Source organism: Bufo gargarizans, chromosome 1 (assembly GCF_014858855.1).
Source record: "Bufo gargarizans isolate SCDJY-AF-19 chromosome 1, ASM1485885v1, whole genome shotgun sequence".
NCBI classification, from domain to species: domain Eukaryota; kingdom Metazoa; phylum Chordata; class Amphibia; order Anura; family Bufonidae; genus Bufo; species Bufo gargarizans.
In genome coordinates, this window is record NC_058080.1 from 582,142,682 (window position 1) to 582,162,679 (window position 19,998).

Below are 19,998 nucleotides of genomic sequence, written 5' to 3' on the forward strand. Positions count from 1 at the left end.
GCGCCTCTAAACTCCTAGCACTCTCTTCCACCCACAGAGATGGTCACACTTTGGATCTTATCTTTACCCGCCTCTGCTCCCTATCTAACTTTTCTAATTCACCTCTCCCCCTATCCGACCACAACCTACTCACCTCTTCACTCGTCTCTTCTGCTGCTCCCCGGTCCACACACTAACACACCCCCGCAGGAACCTTAAACATCTCGACTTTTGCTTGCTTTCTGGCTCTCTTCTGCCACTCTCTACCATTTGTTCCCTCCAAGACTCAGATACTGCCACCACCCTGTATAACACCACAATAAGTACAGATCTGGACATTGTTGCCCCCCTCACACACAACAAAACCTGAAAAATCAACACACAACCCTGGCACACCAACCTGACCCAAAAAACTCAGACAAGCTTCCAGAGCTGCTGAGCAGTGATAGAAGAAATCCCATTCTAAGGATCACTTCACCACATACAAGCAATCCCTACTCATTTCAAATCCTCACTCGCTGATGCAAAACAGGCCTACTTCTCATATCTTCCCTGTCACACAGCCCTTAACAACTTTTTAACACTTTTAACTCCCTTCTCTGTCCCCCAGCGCCCCCACCCTCTCCTCTCCTCTCATCTCAGTTGTGGACTTTGTCATATACTTCAAACAAAAGATAGTCAACATCAGAGAAAACTTCAGTTCACAGTCCCCACAGACCCTCTACACAACTGCTCAGTCCTCGTCTCCCAAAACCCAATTCTCCACCATTACAGAAGATAAACACTCCACTATACTCTCCATATTACATCTCACCACCTGTGCACTTGACCCAATCCAATTCCATCTCATCCCTAACCTCACCACAGTGTTTATCTCAGCTCTAACTCATCTTTTCAACCTATCACTCACCTCTGGTGTCTTCACCTTTACATTACACCCATCTTTAAAAAGCCTTCACTTGACCCATCTTCTTTGTCCAGTTATCACCCAATATCACTTCTTCCATATGCCTCAAAGCTACTTGTGAAACATGTCCATTCTGAACTGTCCTCTCACCTCTCCTCCTGCTCCTTCTTTGACCTGCTACAATCTGGCTTCTGACCCCACCACTCAACTAAGACTGCCCTTATCAAAGTCACCAATGAGCTACTAACAGCCAAAACCAAAAAATATCAATCTGTCCTCCTTCCCCTTGACACTGTCGACCACTCCCTACTGTTACAAACTCTCTTATCTCTTGGCATCACTGACCTGGCCCTCTCCTGGATCACATCATACCTCAAAGAGCAAACATTTAGCATCTCCCACTCTCACACCACCTCCTTCCATATCCTCCTTTTTCTCCTCTCGCTTTCTAAAACTTAACATGAATAAAACAGAATTCATCATCTTTCCCCCATCTTGCTCAACCCCCCCCCCCCCCCAACAGACTAATCTATCACAATCAATGGCTGCACACTCTCCCCAGTCAACCAAGTCCGCTGCCTTGGAGTGACCTTGGATTCGGCTCTCTCCTTCTGACCACTCATCCAAGCCCTTTCCACCAACTACCACCTCCAATTCAAAAACATCTCCGGCATCCACACTTTCCTCAACTTTGAGTCTACGAAAATACTTGTACATGCCCTCATCATCTCCCGCTTAGACTACTTCAACATTCTCCTCTGTGGCCTTCCATCTAGCACTCTTGCACCCCTCCAATCTATCCTCAACTCTGCTGCCCAACTAATCCACCTCTAAACCTGTTACCCCTCTGCCTCTCCCCTCTGCCAATCCCTTCACTGGCTCCCCATTGCCCAGAAAATTCAGTTCAAAATACTAACAAATACATACATGGCTGTCCACAACCTGTCCCCTGCCTACATCTCTGAGAAACTTTCCCGATACATCCCCACACACAATCTCCAATCCTCACAAGACCTCCTTTTCTCCTCTCCTCTTATCACCTCTTCCCACAATTGCCTCCAAGATTTCTCCCGTGCATCCCCCACACTTACTTTAATGGCAGGCAAACCTGAAAAACCTTCAGGTCATATTTCTAGCCACCAAATACATAGTAGAAGTGTAAAAATCCCACAACATGGACAGTGACATAGTAGAGAGGGATCAATGTCAAAAATTCCAACAAAAACTATGTATCGCAATCACGGGAAATTTTTATGCATCTTAAAGGGAAATTCTCTGAAATGTGTCCTGTTGGAGCCTAGAAATTTTTTATTTTAGGCCACAGGAGTAAATTGTTCTAATGTCGTTTGTCACTATCTGTAGCTGAGGTAACGCAGCGAAACCGCAAACCAATGCTGCACTACCCAAATGCACTATATAAAAAGTATATAATTGGTATATAACACCCATGCAATTGGCTGTCCTGTACCACCTGATTGATGTGTCATGGGTCAAAGTTATTCACAATGTAAAAGAATATGGCGCCGGCGGACATCTCCATATGTTTGGCGAATTGCGAATGAGCAGAGTTTGCTGTGAAACGACCGCCGGGCAAACTGCAAGGCCATGTCTACTCTCACCCACAGTGAAATCCTTCAAAAGAAACCTTAAATTCCACCTCTTCAGACAAGCCAACAACCAGTGACCCTGCTGCCTCTATATCGTCATGACCAACTTTACCCTCTCCTACTGTGTCCTTCTCCCATACATGTAGATTGTAAGCCCTCGCTGGCAGGGCCATCTCTCCTTCTGTACCAGTTGTAACTCGTCTTGTTCATGCTTAGTGCAAGTGTCTATATTATGTATGTATACTCATTTTCATATGTACAGCACTATGGAATGAACAACACTTTAATAAATAATAATAATAATAATAATAATGATAATAATAAAATATTATTGCCCCTACTTTTTCATGCAAAATTCCTACCTAGAATCTTAAAAGGATATCAAAGAGTAACTGCAAACTTTAGGACCTTGGCAAAACTACCCACAGTACTCATTTAAAATTTCTTAAGCTGTCCTGGTCCAGACAGATTTTCTAGGACTTTAATATTAATGACCAATCTCAGACCTTTGGACGTCCAACTCCTGGCACCCATGGCAATCGCTGTTTCAGGGAGCTATAGCACCAATGGCGCCAGCTGCAGACTCTTCATCTGGTAGGGATGTCTTTGTGCATGTATGGCTATGCCATGTATGCAATGTGTTTAGTTTACTATAAAAAGGCAATAGCACTTGCCCAAGCTCTTCAAATAACTGGAAAGTTTGCCTGTGTTTGGACCAGGCAAACCTTGGATTACATATTGATGACCTATACTGAAGACAAATCCATAATGATGACTCATATTGAAGAAAACTTCTTAACCCCTTGAGGACACAGCATTTTTTTTTTGTTTTGCATCACTGTGTTCTGAGAGCGATAACATTTTAATTTTCCATCAATATAGCCATATAAATGTTTGCTACATTTTTTAGATATACTGCATCTAACTTTTTGAAAACTTTTTAAGATAAAAAAGTAAATCATTTTATTTTTATTTTTTTATAGTATTCAACATTCGGAATAAAGAGCACATTAGTTTTATACTATAGGCCATTATATTTGCTGCAACACCAATTAGGATTACTTATTTTTTTTATATATTTTTGACATAGTAAAGCAGTTTGTAGTTTTTTTTGTCCAATTCTTTGTTTTTTTCAACTATTATTTATCCCCTTGGTGACCTCTGCCGTACATGTGCGGCTGAAGTTGCCACTTTAAAGGAGGCATCTTCTTCTGCGTGCAGTGTTGCCATAGCTGCCAGGTTTATGCTGTTTCAAACGGCAGAGACCCGCAGAAAATGTATGTGATCAACCCTATGTGTACATTTAACCCCTTAGATGCCAAGGTCAATTTGACCTTGGCATCTGATCGTTCTGGAAGCGGGAGCAGCCCGCATTACAGTGTTTACAAGCTGAGATCGGGGAACCTGTTACTTTATAGTAATAGCCCAAAGCCCCAAGTAGGCTTCGGTAGCTATATAGCCATCACAGAACACAATGGGCAATACAATGATTGCCAGTTACAGTCACCCAGAGAGACTTGTACCAATAATAATAAAAAAAAGTAAAACAAAAGTTTTTAAAAATATAAAAAATATAAAAGTTCAAATGACCCCATTTTCCCCAAATTCAAAATAAATAACCAATAAGAAAAACACACATGGGCATCACCACATGTGAAAATGCCCATACTACTAAAATATAACAATATTTATCCCATATGGTGAATGGTGTAATATATAAGTAGTGATCAAAAACTCACACACTTCAAAATGGTATCTCTAAAAAGTACAGATCGACAAAAATGAGTCCTCACACAGCTCTTTATATGTAACTACAAAAAAGTTATAGTCAGCACATGATGATTAAAAGAAAAATTATTATTATTTTTTTCAGCATTAAAACACAAGAAAACTATGCAACTGTGGTATGATTGTAATCATACTGGAGAATGAAGGTAACAGGTCAATTTCCCCACTACATCATATACAATATTAAAAAGAACCATTAGAAAGTACAACTTGTCTCACACAAATAAGCCCCCATATGGCTATGTGAACAGAAAAATAAAATAAAGTGAAAAATGAAAATGCAAAAATGGAAAATCGCAAGATCCTCTAAGGATTAAATGATTTAAACTTTTTTTTTTAATCTCGCTAGGGAACAGCCATGTGATCACCTGATTGCTGGTATGATACACTGAAATATTTATGTATTCTGTACTATATAAGACCACCGATCATAAGCCCAATGATTATTTGCCTGAAAAATATAAAGTTTGTAAATAAAGTAAAAGAAAAACCCTTTACTTTGGTTGCTCAGGAGAAATCGAGAGTATGTACTGCAAGGAAGCAATTCACTTTAGGGCTCATTCAGACGGCCGTATGCTGTCCACAAAAATGCTGATCCGTTTTTTTGTGGACAGTTTAGCATGTCTGCAAAAAAACGGATTGCATTCAGTTTTTTTGCTGATCCATAGACTTCAATAGGGCCATGTCCTGATTTTCACTGACAAGTATAGGACATGTTTAATTTTTTTGCTGAGCCATGCAATGGAAGAAAAGGGCCCCAAAGAAGTGAATGGGACAGCATGTAATCCGCAAAAAATGGATCTGCATTTTTGCGGACAGCATACAGACGTCTGAATGAGCCCTTATTCTTATGATTTAAACACTATTAGTGGCAACTTTTTAACACGATTTGCTTAAATAAGTACATGTAGCTTTTCTTTGGTTTCATTTACCACAAATATACTGTAAAAGGCATTAAAAGCAGCTCCCTTGCCAACCAGTGCTATTTAATTATACACCTTTCCTTTTCATTATTTACTGCCGTGAAATTTCTGCCAAATTGTCTAAGTCAAATAGTCAACTGAATATTTGGCAAGCTTCATGTCATAAACTATAAAGATTTTGTTGCCTCCTCACATTAATATTTATATAGCTATTTTCTGCAATGGCTGGTAAGTAATAATACTTTAATAAGTAATTCTCATGCTTCAGTACATTATTAATTTTATTATTTGCTACTATACAGCAGAAGTCATGTATTCATTCCAGGTATTGGTTCCTGCTCAGTTTAGCTTACAGATGGATAAAAGCTATTGGGATACAAGAATATCAAATCATTGTTCAAAGTCATAAGGATCATTAAAAAAGTTGTCCAGTCCCATAGGGACATTTTTTTTTCATCTGCTTAAGGTATCCCAAATATTGCATATTTTTGTCCCATGTACCTGCTCTTTCCCTCCTCTGGTCTCAGCCTCACTCCATCACGGTAGGGTGTTTACATGGCTTACTTCCTATTTACAGTTTCAATAGTTTTTATTGAATGTTTTAGACATAGCAAAAAAGAAGGCCCTTGTGGAACAGAGCAAATCATGCTGGGTTTGGTTAGACAAACCAACAGGAAGCTGATAAAACATAAAGTGAGCCTAGTGCTCAGACACCCTAATATTTCTTTTAGCATTTTATGTTAAAGGTGTTGAAGTTTTATCTTTTTTTTTGTATTTGTGAGGCATATATTATTGGTCAACTAAACTATGACACTGTGTTGAAATGTACTGTACCAGAACTGTGCGAATGTAATAAACTTACCTGTCTAGGCTCCAGCGGTGCGATCCTCAGCCTTGGCGGGACAGATGCACTACTGACTTACGCCCCCTGGTGATGGGACTGCATCCTTAGTAACAGGATACAATGCTCTGTTTCTCCCTGCAGCAGGCATGTACCGGGGAAGATTAGCAGAGGGCCGATTAGCTCAGCTGCTTTATTACCGTTTACGAGTGTTTCTGACTAATGGATCGTCGAGTCAATGGATCTATCAGGTTCTGATCCAGGGACTCGGCACTCAATTTAAATCCCTTCCTGGCCATTCGCCATTGCCAGTGATAGTCTTTGTTGGTTCAGACTGGTTCCTGTATCGCAATTTGTTCCCAGTGTTCATGATGACCCCGGCTTGTCTTCTGACCGCCCTCTGGTATTGCATAGCCTGTCTGGTTCTGACCAATTTCGTACTACTCTGCTTTTGTGTTGTCTGTATTGTGTGTCTTGTTTATCCTGCACCTAGTGTAGGGACTGTCATTCAGTTGTAATTCTGCCAATTAGGACTTACACTGCAAGTAGGAAGGGTAAGCGGGCTGTGTTATAGTTCAGGGACTCACTGTCCTCGTCTGTCCCTACCTACAGTCATTACATACAGTATATACAAATTGTCTGCCAACAGAGGAGAATCTGTAGTGGTTCCTTTTTTTATATATATATATATTTTAGAACATATTATTATGTAACTTTTATGTTGCTTAAATAATGCATAAATATATTTTAGCAATAAATATTTTAATTAAATTGAAGAGACTTTGCCTTTACCTTTGTCCATACATTATGAAAATACTGTGTTTTTATTGCTATTTTATGCTATGCTTTAATAGTGTAACATTATTATGAACTTTCTGTATTTAGTCCCAAGAGTCTCATTTCTTAAAGAAGTACACAGAAATGCCATAAAATTGAAGTTATTATTTTGATTCAAAACTGTTTCAGCCATAACCACTGTATATTGAAGCATTTTCTCACTCTGTTCAGAACAGATATATTTTATTTTTATTTTGCAAAGTGGAAATAGTCACATGGTTTCCTATACAAAAAATTCTTACTGGTAGTTATTAAGGAGTTTATTTTACATTGAATAGAGAATTTAACCCCATAGGGGCCCATGACGTAGCGGTACGGCATGGATACCGAGTCCTTAAGGACCCATAACGTACCGGTACGTCATGTATAGTTCCGATCACCGTAATCGGAATACGGTGCCTGCTCAAATCACTGAGCAGGCACCACGGCTAACTGCGCGGGGGGGTCAATTCGGACCTGCGGTTTGCAGCTTTTTATTGTGCGGGCGGCTGGCCATCGGGTCCCCATGGGGCTGTGGGGGGGACCAGATGGCATGGAAGGCAGCGCGATGCCTGGATCTCACAGGCCCCGGAAGCTGTATGAGTAATACAGACTGTATTACTCATACAGCCAATGCATTCCAATACAGAAGTATTGGAATGCATTGTAAAGGATTAGACCCCCAAAAGTTCAAGTCCCAAAGTGGGACAAAAAATTAAGTGAAAAAAAAGTTGAAAAAATAACGTTTTCCCCACCAAAAATTAAGTTTCAAGTAAAAATAAACAAAAACGTCATTTTCCCCAAATAAAGTTAAAAAAATGGGTAAAAAATAGGGGGGAGGTATGCATATTAGGTGTCGCCACGTCCGTGGTGTCGCCGTGTCCGTATCGACCGGCTCTATAAAAATATCACATGACCTAACCCCTCAGATGAACACCGTAAAAAATAAAAACTGTGCTAAATAAACAATTTTTTGTCACCTTATATCACAAAAAGTACAACAGCAAGCGATCAAAAAGGCGTTTGCCCACCAAAATAGTACCAATCTACCCGTCACCTTATCCTGCAAAAAATTAACCCCTACCTGAGACAATCGCCCAAAAACTTAAAAAACTATGGCTCTCAGAATATGGAGACATAATTTTTTTTTAAAAACTATGGCTCTCAGAATATGGAGACATAATTTTTTTTGTTTAAAAAAAGCTGTCATTGTGTAAAACTTACATAAATAAAAAAAGTATACATATTTGGTATCGCCACGTTCGTATCGACGGCTCTATAAAAATATCACATGAACTAACCCTTCAGATGAACTCCGTAAAAAATAAAAAATAAAAACTGTGCTAAATAAACCATTTTTTTCACCTTACATCACAAAAAGTGTAATAGTAAGCGATCAAAAAGTCATATGCACCCCAAAATAGTGCCAATCAAACCATCATCTCATCGCGCAAAAAAAGAGAACCTACTTAAGATAATCGCCCAAAAACTGAAAAAACTATGGCTCTCAGAATATGGAGACAGTAAAACATGATTTTTTTTGCTTCAAAAATGAAATCATTGTGTAAAACTTACATAAATAAAAAAAAAGCATACATATTAGGTATTGCCGCATCCGTAACAACCTGGTCTATAAAAATTTCACATGATCTAACCTGTCAGATGAATGTTGTAAATAACAACAACAAAAAACAATGCCAAAACAGCTATTTCTTGTTATCTTGCCTCACAAAAAGTGTAATATAGAGCAACCAAAAATCATATTTACCCTAAACTAGCACCAACAATACTGCCACCTTATCCCGTAGTTTCTAAAATGGGGCCTTTTTTTGGAGTTTCTACTCTAGGGGTGCGTCAGGGGGGCTTCAAATGGGACATGGTGTAAAAAAAACTGTCCAGCAAAATCTGCCTTCCAAAAACCATTTGGCATTCCTTTCCTTCTGCGCCCTGCCGTATGCCTGTACAGCAGTTTACGACCACATATGGGATGTTTCTGTAAACTACAGAATCAGGGCCATAAATATTGAATTTTGTTTGGCTGTTAACCCTTGCTTTGTAAAAGTAAAAAAATATAAAAATGGAAAATCTGCCAAAAAAGTGAAATTTTAAAATTGTATCTCTATTTTGCATTAATTCTTGTGGAACACCTAAAGAGTTAACAAAGTTTGTAAAATCAGTTTTGAATACCTTGAGGGGTGTAGTTTCTTAGATGGGGTCACTTTTATGGAGTTTCTACTCTAGAGGTGCTTCAGAGGGGCTTAAAATGGGACAAAGGTGTAAAAAAAAAACAGTCCAGAAAATCTGCCTTCCAAAAACCGTATGGCATTCCTTTCCTTCTGCGCCCTGCCGAGTGCCCGTACAGCGGTTTATGACCACATATGGGGTGGTTCTGTAAGCTACAGAATCAGTGCCATGAATATTGAGTTTGGTTTGGCTGTTAACCCTTGCTTTGTAACTGGAAAAAAAATTGAAATGGAAAATCTGCCAAAAAAGTGAAATTTTGAAATTGTATCTCTATTTTCCATTAATTCTTGTGGAACACCTAAAGGATTAATGACGTTTGTAAAATCAGTTTTGAATACCTTGAGGGGTGTAGTTTGTTAGATGGGGTCACTTTTATGGAGTTTCTACTCTAGGGGTGCATCAGGGGGGCTTCAAATGGGACGTGGTGTCAAAAAAAACTGTCAAGCAAAATCTGCCTTCCAAAAACCGTAAGGCATTCCTTTCCTTCTGCGCCCTGCCGTGTTCTTGTGGAACACCTAAAGGGTTAACAAAGTTTGTAAAATCAGTTTTAAATACCTTAAGGGGTGTATTTTATAGAATGGGGTCATTTTTGGGTGGTGTCTATTATGTAAGCCTCACAAAGTGACTTCAGACCTGAACTGGTCCCCAAAAATTGGGTTTTTGAAAATTTCAGAAAAATTTCAAGATTTGCTTCAAAATTCTAAGCCTTGTAACATCCCCAAAAAATAAAATATCATTTCAAAAATGATCCAAACATGAAGAAGACATATGGGGAATGTAAAGTAATATCTATTTTTGCAGGTATTACTATGTATTATAGAAGTAGAGAAATTGAAACTTGGAAATGTGCAATTTTTTTCAAATTTTTGGTAAATTTGGTATTTTTTTATAAATAAAAATGATTTTTTTTACTTCATTTTACCAGTGTCATTAAGTAAAATATGTGACGAAAAAACAATCTCAGAATGGCCTGGATAAGTCAAAGCATTTTAAAGTTATCAGCACTTAAAGTGACACTGGTCAGATTTGCAAAAAATGGCCTGGTACTTAAGGTGAAATAGGGCCGAGTCCTTAAGGGGTTAAAGAGTACCTGTTACATCTCCTGATGTTAGTTTTAGCAACTGCTTCCATTCCCTATGTAATACCAATTCTGGAGCATCTGTTCTATATTGTTCCATTCCTGTATTCCTGCTAATAAATTGCCATCAGTCTGCAGTAAAGGTACAGCTGGGTGTTACTAGTAGCAGGTGTGTCTGACTCTGTCCAATCAGTACTGCTGGTCTCAGACTGTGCAGAGACACACTCCCAATTGCTAACAATCATGTGTGCCTTTATTGCAAGATGCTTACAATAAATTCATAAACATCTAGTAGAAATAACAGAGGAACGGTAAAACATAGAGCCATAAGAATAGATCCTTCAGAATTGTTATCACATAGGGAATGCCAGTAGTTACTCAGACATATTTGGAGATGTGAAATGTCCTATTTAAAGTGACATTCAATTTACACAAATTAAACCACTTTTAATAGGAAATTGCTTTTTCAGCAATGGGAACCTAATAGGGAATTGCTTTTTTGGCAATAGGAACGACCACCAAGGCTGGTGCAGTACAATGGAGGTACAGGCAGCACATGGCAGTGAGGGGGCTATAAACTCGCCCTTCTCAGATCACCTAAGCAATTAGCTGGCATGAGACAAGACAGGTCAACAGAGGAGGTGGAGCAGATAGAAAGACGCAAGGTGTGGACAAAATGAAGAAGAGAGAGGTGAAGCTTGTGTGGAAGTGATAATGGAAAGCGGCATTGCAAAAAGGAAGGAGAGAATCAGCAGGGGAGCTGAAAGTGACTCCGGACTAAACAAAGAAGAGACTGAGCATTTAATCATCAGCAGGAGGCTGGAATTAAGTACTGTAGGTACTTTAGAAAGGCCAATGCAGGTCTTAGGGTAGGTTCACAGGTGTTGCAATTGACTTGGTTTTCAGCACAGAGTCTGCACCAAAATCCATGTCAAATGTGATAGCAATACACATGGTGGCATAAGTCCCATAATATATATATATATACCATCACCGATACACATCAGGTAAGTAAATTAGTTGTATTAACCCATTCTCTACCAGCGCCGTACATGTACGATGTGCGAACATGGCACCCGCTCGCACGTGCAGCGGGCGTTATGGCTGGCAGATCTCTGCAGTTTCACACACAATAATGCCGATCGCGGTAATTAAATGCTTTAGATGCCGTGATCAAGTGAGATCACAACACCTTAATGCACAAAAACCTTTCTTCCTACCGATGCCCCGTGTGGCTAATTTGGGCATCGGTTGTAAGGCTGAAAGTGATCATGATGCAATTCTTATTTTGGCCACCAGATGGCAGGCCAGGATAAAAAATTAGCAAAGTTGACTGTAAATGGCAAATATAAAATCCCTTATAAAATGAAATAAAAAATTAAAAATAATATTAATAAACTCATATGAGGCACAAAATGATCACCAAAAACAAAAAAAGTTTAAATCACCCCCATTTCCGTATAATTAAAACATAAATACCTAAATAACAATATATATTAACATCATGGGTATCACCACGACTGAAAATTGCCATATTATTAAAATATATTAAAAAAATCTAATATGGAGAATGGCGTAAAGGAAAAAAGGGTCAAAATTGGTGATTTTTTTCATTGCTTCTCTTAGACAAAAAATTTAATAAAATATGATCAAAAAGTCACACACACTCCAAAATGGTATCAATAAAAATTACAGATTGTTATGCAAAAAATGAGCCCCTAAACAGCGTAGTAGACATAAGTATAAAAAAGTTATGGGGGTCAGAATATGGTGATTAAAAAAAAAATTTGCTCAAAGTTTACATTTATTTGTACACTATTTAGACATAAAAAACTATACATATGGGGTATCGTTGTAATCATACTGACACAGAGAATAAAGGGCATGGGTCAGTTTTGCCATAAATGAAACTTCATGGGAATAAAACCCGTAAAAACAGTGGAGGGAATGTGTTTTTTTTTCCTATTCCACCCCATTTGGAATTTTGTTCCCGCTTCCCACTACATTTTATGCCATAATTAATGGTGGCATTAGAAAGTACAACTTGTCCCACAAAAAATAAGCCCTCATACAACTATGTGACCAGAAATATAAAAAAGTTATGGCTCACGGAAAATAGGGAAGATGAAAACGGAAAAACAAAAAACCCTCTGGTAGCCAAGGGGTTAATAAATGGCAACAACAAAGGTATTAATTTACTTTCTTTATTTGTTAATGGATTAAGATTGGCTGCGATGCTTATTATTAGAGATGAGTGAATTTCTCAAAAATTCGATTCGGTCGGTTCTCCAAATTTTGCGAAAAGATTTGATCCGAATTTCTCCGAGGCGAATCACATTAAAAACAGCTATTTCCTGGCTGCAGAGAGCCTGTAAAGTGGTTTAGACCACTGTGTTCTGCAATAACACGCATAGGGAGTCTGCTGTGATAGTGAAACAATACCGTGAGTTAGTCTGACACGCAGATGACAGGCGTTGCTCTAAGAATCACTTCACACTTCACTCATTTGCTTAACTACGGGGCCAAAACTGATCAAATAACTCAAGTGTGAACTCAGCCTTACAGGTGAATGTTAGCGCCAGGTATAAAGAACCATCCCGAGGCCCAAGATACTACTATAGCGTGACAGAGAGCACTCCTTTTACACCGTTGTCAACTAATTCCACATAGATGTCTACAGAACCTGTTCTATTAAATGCTTATACAAGTAGAGCCCCCCTGACAGAGTGGAGAGGGTGTCATCAGTAAGTTTGTGTTGACATCACTGATTATTTTGCCCTTCCTCTGATCCATCAGAACAATAACCTCCAAAAAATGGATCCTGTCTGTTGAGCATCCGCCTTCACTCAGTCAGCATTTGGTCAGTAATCCATCAGTATTGCTAAAGCCAAAAAAACAGGAGTAGATCCAAATCGGAGATGACACGTGAATGAAATCTTTGCATGTCTTCTGTGTTTTGTACCCACTCCTGGCTACCAAATCATAAGCCAATCCTGATGCAAAATAGGTACCATGTCAAGCCAATCCTGATGCAAAATAGGGACCATGTCATACAAGCCTTACAGCTGGTACATACACAGGATCCATTGTGCATCTAATTTTTCCTTTCTTGTGACAGATCAGAAGAAGGGTCAAATAAATGATGATGTCAACCAGGCCAGAAAAGGCAAAATATTGACCCAGTCATGGAGTGGGGAGGGTTGGAAAAGCATGAAAAGTCCACAGAGTAGCCAAATGACAGAGTGGTGAGGTGGCAGCTGAATGAGGAGACCACAGAGAGGCCCAGTGATATAGTGGTGAGGTGGCAGCAGCATGTGGAGGCCACAGAGTGGTTAAGTGACAGCAGCATGAGGAGACCACAGAGTGGTGATGTGGCAGCAGCATGAAGAGACCACAGAGTGGTGATGTAGCAGCAGCATGAGGAGACCACAGAGAGGCCCAGTGACATAGTGATGAGGTGGCAGCAGCATGAGGAGACCACAAAGTGGTGAAGTGACATAGTGGAAAGATATCAGCAGCATGAAGAGACCATAGAGTGACCCAGTGACATAGTGGGGAAGTGGGGGGCAATACCAGTACCAGCTGAAGATGGTGTGTGGCTGTAGGAGCACCTGGCAGCAGGTGTGGCATCAGGGGGGTGTTAGCATCAGAATAGTAGCTGAATCTGGTAGCCAGAAGAAACAGGTCTCTTTTGTCAAATTGTAGGTGTGGCACCATGGATGATCTAGTCTGATGCATCAGGCACTGGTGTTTGAAAATCCTGGCTGATCCACACCTGATTCATCTTCACAAAGGTCAGTTTCTCCATATTTTGGGTGGACAGGCGAGTTCTCCTTGGGGTAACTCTGGCCCTCGCTGCACTAAACACCCGCTCTGATGCCACACTGCTGGCCAGGCAGAACAGCTTGTCTAGGGTAAACTCGGCCAGTTTCGGCCACAAATCGAGTTTGGATGCCCAGTAGTCCAGGGGATCTTCGATGTGGGGTGGCAATGTACACTCCAAGTATGCCGCAACCTGCTGATTCAGCTTCTTCTTATGTCTAGCTGCTGCTGCTGGTAAGTAGAGTTGAGCGGATACCTGGATGTTCGGGTTCGACAGGTTCGGCCGAACTTCACAAAAAAGTTTGAGTTCGGAACCCGAACTTGACCCTGCACCTGAACCCCATTGAAGTCAATGAGGACCCGAACTTTGGAGCACTAAAATGCCTCTAAAAAAGTAATGGAAAGCGCTAGAGGGCTGCAAAAGGCAGCAAAATGTGATTAAGAGCATTGCAAGTGCTCTGCAAACAAATGTGGATAGGGAAATGACTTAAAATAATATAAAATACGTAAAAATAAAAAATAATAATCTTGATCTAGAAGGAGGAGGACCATATGAAGTAGTAGGTTGAGGACGCGGTGGATGTGTCGGTGTAGGTGGAAACAGCGGTGTAGGAGGTGGAGGTAGCCAACACTGGTTTTTGTTTTTTATTTTATTTTATAATATTTTATTTTAAATTCAATTTTGGGTTGACCCCAAAACATTGGGAAATATAAAAAATAAAACAAAGAGAAAGTGCGCTGGAGTACAACAATGGCTGGGTGAGGCCGGTATACATGTCTATTCTGCACAAGGTACGAACAAGTCCTGTGGGATCCCTGCCTGGTTCATTTTAATGAACGTGAGCTTGTCCACATTGGCTGTGGACAGGCGGCTGCGCTTCTCTTTTGATAACCCCCTCCTGCCGTGCTAAATAAACATTCAGACAATACACTGGCTGCAGGGCAGGCCAGCACCTCCAAGGCGTAAAGGGCAAGCTCAGGCCATGTGCCCAATTTTGAGACTCAAAAGTTGAAGGGGGCAGACCCATCAGTCAGTACGTGTAGGTGTGTGCACACATACTGCTCAACCATGTCGTACGTCCCGGTGACGGCCTTGATCCAATTGGATATCTTCCCTATCAACTTTCAAAGTTCTTTTATGCGCCTACCATGGTGATCACGGGTAACAGGAAATCAGGGTTCCATGCCAGAGAGGGAGCCTGAGAAAGGGACACCATATTCAAGGGAGGTCAATGGATGAAATGAAATGTGATCGAGCGGAAATGTGGGACAAATTATTGAAGTAGAAGCATCCAAGTAAAGGAGGGGCACGCGGCAATTACCCACTCCCGACTCGGGGAGGTAGTGACGATAAATAACAATTTGGGACTTTTAGGATGCCCTGTTTTAGTAATGATTAATAAAAAAATTACAGGGGATGTCACTGGGGTAGTTTGGATTTGGAAACGTTTGACAGGAGAGGCCCTGCTGCCGCTTTGTTGATTCTAGATAACCTCTGCCTGATCGCACGTCCCTGTGACGTCCACGATCCAATTGGATATCTTCTCTATCAACTTTCGATGTTCTTTTATGCGCCTACCATGGTTATCATGGGTAACAGGGAATTAGGGTTCCATGCCGGAGAGGGAGCCTGAGAAAGGGATACCACATCCAAGGGAGGTCAATGGCTGAAATGTGATTGAGCTGAAATGTGGGACAAATTGTTAAAGCAGAAGGATCGAATGAAAGAAGGGGGGGGGGGCATCAATTAAAGGCGAATTTTAGAAATGTAAGTCCCTCTCACCTATGCAGAGCAGGGGTTTTTCAACGGCAAAAATTGATTAATGTCACCCACCAATAGAACAGACAATTTTTTTAAATTTAAGGCCCTGTCACCTATGCAGAGCAGGGGTTTATTCAATGCAAAAATGGTAAAATGTCACCCAAGAATGTAACAGACGCTTTTGCACCCTGCTCCCTCTTTTGCTGTGCTGGTGCCTGTGCGCGACCACCGCTTCTTTCTCCAAACTGCACATGCCACTCGCATGACATTGATTCCATGTGGGGTCTAGTACCTCTTCATCCTCTTCCATCCATTCTTTACCCCTGCCCTCCTTGTCGGTCTGCAGACTGCAGAAAGCCACAGCAGTTGGCACCTGTGTTTCGTCATCATCAGAGACGTGCTGTGGTGGTCTTTCCATGTCCTCATCTTAAAACAAAAGTGGTTGGGCATCAGTGCACTCAATCTCTTCCAGTTCTGGGGCAGGGCTATGTGGATAGCCCTGGGAAACGCTGCTAGCAGAGTCATCAAAAAGCAGAAGAGACTGCTGCATGACTTGGGGCTCTGACTGCTTGGCTGATTTACAAGGGGGTGAAGTGAAAGACCGATGGCCATGGGCTGCAGGTGCCAACTCTGATGTTTCAGCAGGAGACTGGTTGGGAGACAATGTGAAGGAACTGGAGGCACTGTCAGCCACCAAATCTACTATCACCTGTACTTGCTCTGGCCTCACCATTATTAGAGCCCCATTTGGCCATACCAAATAACGCTGAAAGTTCTGTCGCCTACTCGCACCTGAGGAAGGTGTTTCACTTGTGCGTGTAACTGGCACAGATCAACCAAGTCCTCTCCCTGCAACAGGAGCTCCATCAACACCAGCAGCACCACGACCAGGGCCACGTCCCTAATTTGACGCATTCCTCATTCTTTGTGTTCACCCACCAAACTAACAGATGTATTATGTCAGGTGACAATGTAACCGCCAATAGACAACAATTAAGTTCACTGACAGTAAGGCGCACTGTCATAAAGAGGAAAAATTTATTGAGGTCACACAACAGTGTGACAGGCCAATTTTACTACAATTACTTCACGGTCACAAAATGTTTGAATTTGTCAACTAACAATGTAACAACAGTATTGACTGATTGTATTGAACTGTCACAAATGCAGCAAAGGCCCCAATTTTAGTGTTCTGCACAAAATGGGTGTTTTTTTTAAAACCAGAATATAACAGCGGTATTTAACACTTGTATTGCACTAGGACAAATGGAACAACAGAGGGATGAGTGGTTGGTGCCAGTGAGCCTCAAGCCCAGCCTGGTGGTGTGCGATAATCAGGGCCGTCTTTAATATTGATTGGACCCTGGGCAAAAATTTACTTGGGCCCCCTGGATCCCACCTTCCCACACCTTAGCAGGCAATCACGCCCTCCACCACAACACACACACAAAAAATCCACACATCTGGTAGAGTCCAGTGAATGACTGTAAATACTTCCAGTTCTGAAAAGTCCAGCGGCTCAGGATCAGTGCTCTGGGCAGCTGGGCTCAGGCTGGAAGTGGGCACCGCTCTGCAGGAAGGAGACCAGGGCTCGGATCACCCTAGTGTTACAGTGCACCCCAGCACCCCACAGTATGCAGTATAGCACCCTATAGTATATAGCAACCCACAGTATGCAGTATAGCACCCTATAGTATACAGCACCACACAGTATGCAGTATAGCACCCCACACTATACAGTACCCCACAGTATATAGTAGAGCAGTATAGCAGCCCACAGTATACAGCACCTCACAGTATACAACATCTCACTGTATACAGCACCCCAAACTATACATGATACAGCCCCCCACACTATACAGTACAGCAGTATAGCACTCCACACTATACCGCACCCACAGTATACAGTATACAGTACAGCAGTATAGCACTCCACACTATACCGCACCCACAGTATACAGCCCCCCACACTATACAGTACAGCAGTATAGCACTCCCCCACACTATACAGGCCCCCCCACACTATACAGGCCCCCAACAGTATACAGCCCACCACACAGTATACAGGCCACCCCCCCACACACACACAGTATACAGCCCACCACACAATATACAGCCCATTACACAATATATAGCCCACCACACAATATACAGCACAGGAGCAACTGGGCCCAGGGCAGCTGCCCCTTTTGCCCCTTGGTAAAGACGGCCCTGGCGATAATGGGCGCAGCTCTGGGCCTAGCTGGTTTGACGCACATCCCTTGCCTGGTGCATGTGCTGAATTTGGTGGTTCAGAGATTCCTTAAAAATTACCCCGATATGTCAGAGCTGCTGCATAAAGTGTGGGCCATCTGTGCGCGCTTTTGGCGTTCTCACCCTGCTGCTGCTCGCCTGTCAGTGCTGCAGCGTAACTTCAGCCTTCTTGCTCACCGCCTCATATGCAACGTGCCCACCAGGTGGAACTCCAACTTGCACATGCTGGCCAGACTGTGCGAGCAGCAGCATGTGATAGTGGAGTTTCAGCTGCAGCACGCACGTGTGAGTCGCTCTGCGGAACAGCACCATTTCACCACCAATGACTGGGCCTGTGTTCCTTGTTGCGCTGTTTCGAGTACTCCACCAACATAGCCAGTGCCGATGACGCCGTTCTCAGCGTTACTATCCCACTTCTATGCCTCCTTGGAAAAAACGCTTCTGGCGATGATGGAAAAGGATGTGGCATAGGAGGAGGAAGAAGGATCATTTCATAGGGTTTCCGGCCAGTCTTTCAGAAGTGGCTCCGAGGGTGGGTTCCTGCACCCACAAACACCAATTACACAGTTGTCCAGCCCGGGCACAGTTCTGGAGGATGAGGAGGTGGAGGATGAGGAGGTGGAGGATGAGGAGGTGGTGGATGAGGAGGAGATGGAGGAGAAGGAACCGTGTTCACAGCAGGGTGGCACCCAAACCAGCTCATGGCCATCACTAATGTGTGGCTGGGGGGATATAGAGGACACAGACGATACACCTCCCACAGAAGACAGCTTGTCGTTGGAGCAGCCTTGCACACATGAGTGATTACATGCTGCAGTGTAACCGCAACGACCGCCGAGTTGCCCACATTCTAACTTGTGCTGATTACTGGGTGGCCACACTACTGGATTCCCGTTACAAGGACAACGTACCATCATTAGTTCCGTCACTGGAGTGTGATCGTTAGATGCGCAAGTAAAAGCACATGCTGGTAGATGCGCTGCTGGTGGCATTCCCACCTGACAGCGGGGGCACAATGTAAGCTCAAGGTGAAGGCAGAGGAGGAGGAAGAGGTCGCCAACGCAGCTGGGGCACCACCAGCACCTTAGAAGGTAGGGTTAGCATGGCCGAAATGTGGAAAAACTTTATCAGCATGCCATAACAACCAGCACCAGTAGCTGATATGGAACGTTTAGCAGGAGGCAGCATTTCAGCAACATGGTGGAGCAGTATGTGTGCACACGCCTACACGTACTGACTGATGGGTCTGCCCCCTTCAACTTCTGGGTCTCAAAATTAGGCACATGGCCGGAGCTTGCCCTTAATGCCTTGGAGGTGCTGGCCTGCTCTGCAGCCAGTGTATTGTCTGAACGTGTGTTTAGCATGGCAGGGGGCGTTATCACAGACAAGCACAGCCGCCTGTCCACAGCCAATGTGGACAAGCTCACGTTCATTAAAATGAACCAGGCATGGATCCCCCAGGACTCTTCCGTACCTTGTGCAGAATAGACATGTGTACCAGCCTTACCCAGCTATTGTTATACTACAGCGCAATTGCTCATTGTTGTATTTTGGATATTTTCCACTCTTTTGGAGTGTACTCTAATAAAAAAAAAAAAGAGGAAAACCAAAAACCAGTGTTGGCTACCTTGTCCTCCTCCACCGCCGCTTCCACCTAAACCACTAGGTCCACCACCTCCTCAAACTCCTACTCTATATGGACCTCCACCTCATAAATCAAGTTTTATTTTTTTTATTTGTACGTATTTTATTTTATGACATTTCACAAATTTATATGTTACATTTTCTGGTGAAATTCATCAATTTTTGGCTGTGATATACCACTGCTATACCTAGTAGACAGGTAAAAACATTTCACTAATTTGTCTGTTACATTTTCAGGATAAATTAACCAAATGTTGGGTGTGATATACCCTTGCTCTTCCTAGTAGACAGGTAAAAAAAAATCACTAATTTGTGTGTTACATTGTCGGGTGAA